General features: G+C 48.0%; 1 long non-coding RNA gene across 1 annotated transcript; it reads right to left on the bottom strand.

Moving 5' to 3' along the window:
• Positions 1–502: 502 nt before the first annotated feature.
• LOC141420737 (uncharacterized) lies at positions 503–4,876 on the bottom strand. Its single transcript, XR_012445297.1, has 3 exons — positions 4,795–4,876; positions 4,124–4,472; positions 503–640 (listed from the first exon to the last, which is right to left on the bottom strand). It is a non-coding gene; the product is annotated as an uncharacterized lncRNA (long non-coding RNA).
• Positions 4,877–5,685: the final 809 nt, after the last annotated feature.

Consider the following 5,685-nt stretch of genomic DNA (forward strand, 5'->3'; position numbering starts at 1 on the left):
AGGTCTATCTTTAGTCAGATAAGGGAAACTCAGAGGAAGCCCCTTCCTGCATTGGCTGCTCCCCAAGTGCCCTCCATTTGAAGGTTACCAGCCTGTTAGCTGGCATATTTGGGGTGGTATTTCCTGAACTCCTCCATCAGCAAGAACCTGGATCCCCTAAAGGCTGGACAGTGACTGGAGCTCAGTCTTAGATGGTATAATCACAGCGTTGCCCTGCCGTGTGGGCTTTCCTTATGGCCCAGAGCCAGCTTCCCAGACTGGCCCATCCACGAGCGTGAGGAGGAAGCCACCATGCCTTTTATAACCTGGTGTCTGACATGAATACCATTCTTCCTGTCATTGGAAACCAGTCACCAGGCCCAGCCCACACTCAAAGGGAGAGGGAGTAGGCTCCATCTCCCAAAAGAAGGTCTATCAAGAATATGCAGATACATTTTGATATCACCATGTTACACACTCCAAGCACAAATTATTTACATCCCTCCAACAGGTTGCCTTTTCTCTTCCCTCCAAAGGTCTCCAAAGTCTTCTCCCACCATGGTATCAGCGTGAGATCCAGGAGCCTGCCTTCCCATCAGGTCCAGGTGCAGCTGCACTTCCTCAGGTGAGGTTCTTCAGGTACAGTTCTCAGAGTGAGCACCTGTGACATAAGCAACAAGGTATCTGCCATCCACACATGTCCAACATACAATGACAGTACAGTGCAGGATAACCCCTGTAGACACTCTTGCTCAAAAGACAGGGAAATGGGAGGCAAAGGGAGCCACTGACCCACAGCAAGTCAAAATTCAGCTGAGCAAACATTGCAAATTCCTTGATTCAAATACTGCCCGACTTTTTTTTTTTTCTTTTGCGGTACTGGGGCTTGAACTCAGAGCCTTCAGCTTAAGCCACTCCATCAGCCCTATTTTTGTGAAGGGTTTTTCAAGATAGGGTGGCTGGCTTTGAACCCAAATCCTCCTGATCTCTGCCTCCTGAGTAGCTAGGATTATGGGTGTGAGACTGACTTCTAACTGGCAAGAGCTCCTTATGGGTCTTGTTCACCCCCAGGCTCTGGATTCTACGCTCTGAGTCATCTTTCTCTTTCTGTAAAGGGAGCCCATGCTCACAGCATCGTAAATTCCTCTAGCTGCTTCCTTGAATAGAATCTGAGGGACAGCACGACTTAACTTTTTTTTTTAATATTCTAACCTAGCAGTGTTTTGTGAACATCATTCTCTTTAAAAATGTGCGGTCTGCCGCCAATCTCATGACTCTGTAATGAGACAAAAGCCACACCTGGCCAGTGTCAGTGACTCACATCTGCAACTCCAACTACTTGAGAGGCTCCAGGTTCGAGGCCACTCCAGACAAATAGTTCACAAGTGCCATCTCTAAAATAACCAGAGCAAAAGAGGTGTGGCTCAATCACTTGCTATGCAAGCACAAAGCCCTGAGTTCAAATCCCAGTCCCATTAAAAAAAAAAGTCACACTCACAAATTTCTTCAACATAAGATCTCTTCTGTGCCTTGGGCTCTGTTGAGATGCTGAAGCCTTTAAGCCTATTAGACACTCTCATGTTTGAATGAGAGGAAAAAAAAATCTGTGAAGTGCTCACCCTTAAACTCCTCAGAAGGCCTTTTGTCTAGGGTACCATGTGGTCTTTGACCTCAGTTCCTGACACAGACCTTTGTAATTTCCTGAGTGATAGGAGTATCTGACACAGGGCTCCTGAACCTGGACTTATTTTCTCAGCTCAGTCTTCTAAGAGCTTGAGCACGTCACTATCCTTCTCTGAACCTCCTTGTTTTCCCCTCTGGAAAATGTGAGTGATGGAGCTGATTCCCTTTCACATGAAGCTGTAAGAGAGTGTGAACTGAACACTTTCCTGCGCCCAGCTCAGGGTAACCAGTCACATTAGTCCATTTTTGGATTTGTTTTTGTTTTTGCTAGAACCAACTGCCTGAAGCTGAGTCACTATAAAGAAGAGTTTTGGAGGCTACACGACCAAGATCAGGTGGTCCCATCTCTTCAACCTCTGGTGCCTTTGGCTGTACCACATCTTAGCAGATGGCATCATGTTGGAGCATGTGTGACAGGGCATGATCACATGGTGAGACAGGAAGCCAGAGAGACTGGGAAGGAGCCAGTCTTATAACAACTCATTCTCGCAACCACTCACTCTGAGACCAGCATTAATTCCTTCCAAGGAACAGCACTCAGCTAGGATTGTGGATCAAGTGGTAGAGCGCTTGCCTCACAAATACAAGGCCCTAAGTTCAACACCCAGCACCACCAAAGTAAAAGGCTCCAGGAGCAGCACTGTCACTGACCTAACCACCTCCCTCTAGGCCCCACCTCTTAAAGGATCCACCACCTCAACATACCATACTGAGGACCAAGTTTCCAAAACATGAACCATTGGGAAAAAAGTGCCTTCAGCACTGGGATCAGTGCACCGCAGACCCAAAAAACAAAAGGAGTCAGCCCATGAGCACAGCTGTGAATCTGTAGGTGGAGGGGCCCAGGGGAAGATTCCAGGACAATCTGAGGGAACAGGGCAATGGCAGGAAACTAGAGGTAGAAAAGAGGCAGCGAAAGAGGGACATAAGTGTGCATCAGATAGCAGAGGATGGAGCCCAGCAAGGATGAGTCACTTTGCTGTGAAGTCACATTAGTTAGTGCCATGGCCTCACCTGAGCTCAACAGAGAGGGCACATGGTCCCAGGGTGGAGTTGAGGCCCCATCCTTTCTCCACTCAGCCTCAAGGGTCTGTCTGGTAGCATCCTGGTATCCAGGGACAGTTTGGGCATCCAGAGCCCACGGTCTTTCCCTATTCCCCACCTTCTCTTTCCAGTTCTCACCTTCCTTCCTGGCTCCTTTTGGGGCCCAGGCTCCATGTCAGGCCCAAGGCAGGAAAGCCTGGACACAGCCAGTTTCTCAGACAGACCACTTTTCTGTTCATGGCTAAAGTGCTGAACTTATCGGGGAAATGTGAGTATAGATGGAGCATTAAGGCTATTGAGAAAGGATTTTTCACTTGTGTTGGGTGTGATAATATTAATTTGCTATGTAGCAAGCTCTGTTTTTAGAGAGATGCATGATGAATTATTTAAGAAATACATGTCAGGATATCTGTAATTTATTTTTAAATACTTCCACATAAAAAATGCAGTGAGTTAAAAATAAAGAGCACGAGGAGCACCTGGACCCTGACTCCAGTGATAAAGCCTGCTTCAGGCACATCCTGCTGCTCTGTGGAAATTGGATGGGTGACCTGCCCCTGTGGAAAGACACCTCTCTGGACCTGCCAGTTAGAAAAATGCACCCCCTTCCCAGCCAGCCCCCAGCAGGATTCCAGCCCCGCCTTGCCCTCTGGGCAGCCTGAAGGAGCAGCCCACCCAGGGGTTGCAGCACTCAGATGACAGCCCATGCAGCCTTCCCAAAACCTAGCCCACTCCCAGCCCACTTCTCAGTTAGCCCTGAACTTGGCATTGGTCAGCAGACTGCTGCCACAGCTGCATCTAAAATTGCACCCCCATGCCATGTTTTCTCTCTTGTTTGGGAAATTATGCATAAATGTTAATTAAAAACTTCTTACTTTCTTTACCTTTTTTTCAACCAACAAGTGAGACAGTGGGAGCAGTGGGAGGTAGGGAGACAGCCAGACTTCTTGGGCTGGGGATTCCTCTCTCCTCCCTCACTTCCAGTCAGTCCCTTCCCCTCCAATTGCCCTCCCTCCTCCCCATCTGAGGATCCCATCTCCTCCCACCCTCTTTGCTCTCATCTCTGACCTGGCATCTTCTCTAAATCTCAGCCTCCTCTCTCCCCTCCCACCTCTCCTATGTTCACAAAACCTCCCAAGATGGAAATGCTGTGGACCCACTACTTAGATCTGGATTTGAGGTCCAATGGGATTTAGGTCCCAGTGCCTTTAACCACATCAACTGTCTTCAGCCCACCCCTAAAGGGGAAATGGATAAAACCAGGGCCAAGGAAATGGGGGAGGAGATGAAGTGAAAGACTGGGGCCACAGCTGAGTTGACCACAGTTTCCTCCCTGTCTCAGCTCCCCACTTGCTTAAGGCAGGGAGAGGAAGCTGGGTTCCCCCTCCCCCTCAGCTCTTCTAGAGAGACCATTTACCTCAGGTCCTTTTTCAAACAAGGCCTTCGTCCTTCCGAATTCTTTCTTCTCAGAGGTGCTGGAGATCCTGATGAATCAGGCCCATTTCCTGCAGATCATAATTCTTCATCCCCCATCCCTCAGTCCAAAAGCTCACATGGTGGGTAGCACCCCTCTTGTACCAGTGCACTGCACCTGGCCTGCTCGTGCCCTGGACTTCAATGCAGGACTTGGGGGGAGGGTGGGAGAAGTCAGGAGAGGGAAGGGGCAGGCCGGGGAGGGGACTCAAAGCAGAAGGGCTGACAGGAGGCTTCTTATGCTGTGGACAGCCCTGCTGGGTCCCTTGATCTAGGCCTTGAGTGCCTGGTTCCTGGAGAGAGGAATCAGAGCCTGAGAAAAGAGGAAGTGTCTCTGTGGGCAAGACCCGTGTTCATCCAAGAGGATGGGCAAGGGAGGGCTCCCAGCAAGTCATTATGACTTGACAGTCACAGACCCAGACACAAAACACTACTGTGTGCACCCCATCTGTGACCTGGATCTGCAGCCCTGGGTCTGGTTTCACTGGCCCCAACTGGGCTCCTAGGGGCGAGCTCAGGAACAGTGCTCCCCATAGCTCTCAGTACATCCAGAATCATCCCCAGGGGTCCCCAGATAAGCCCCGGCTCTGAAGAAATGGGAGAGGTGCCACTCACTGTTTCCCAGGGAAGGACCGGGCCCTCCATCCAGGCAGCTCCCTTACGGAGCCAGTAAGGAAGACTGCCAAGTAGATTGACCTAAAAAGCAAATCTTTTGTGTGATAAAACATACCATAAACAATGTTTTTTTAGTTATGGCAGGGTAGAAAAAATAATATGTACAATATACAAAAAATAATATCGACAATGTGAAAAGAGCTTGTGAAATCAGTGAATAAAGGACCACAATTCAGTAGAAGAAACAAAGAAGGATAGAAACTGCCATGCAAAGAAATGCCCATGAAGGTTGGGGATGTGGCTTAAACAGTAGAGACAACTGCCTTGCAAGCATGAAGAAGCCCTGAGTTCAAACCTTACTACTGCTAAAAAAAATAATAATAAATAGGTTCAGAGAAAATTAATATATGGAAGAGCATAGATTAATTTCATCAGTAAATGGGAAAATACAAATCAAAACAACAGTGATGGGGGCTGGTGGAGTGGCTCAAGTGGTAAGAGTGCCTCCTAGCAAGTGCCAGATCCTGAGTTCAAACCCCAGTACTGCAAAAAAAAAAAAAGGGGGGGGATCATTTTGCACCCACTGAATTCATAAAAGTTTAAAAGATTGGCCATTCGCAGTGATGATGAGGGGGTGAGAAAATTGGTAGTCTCCAAAGCTGGGAATAGAAATTGGTGCATCCTTAGGAAATCAATTTGGCCAGATTTATCAAAACATTAGGTGTGTATCCACTTCCTGCAGACAATTCCATCTCTGGTGTCTGCGAGAGTCTAAATCATGCATATACAACAGGCACATATAAAAGGTTATTTGTCTCAACATTTGATATACTAGTGAAGCTTAACAGATAAATCCAATGGCCATAGGAAAGGAACAAAATAAATGATGTC

This window comes from Castor canadensis, chromosome 2, assembly GCF_047511655.1.
Source record: "Castor canadensis chromosome 2, mCasCan1.hap1v2, whole genome shotgun sequence".
Taxonomy (NCBI): domain Eukaryota; kingdom Metazoa; phylum Chordata; class Mammalia; order Rodentia; family Castoridae; genus Castor; species Castor canadensis.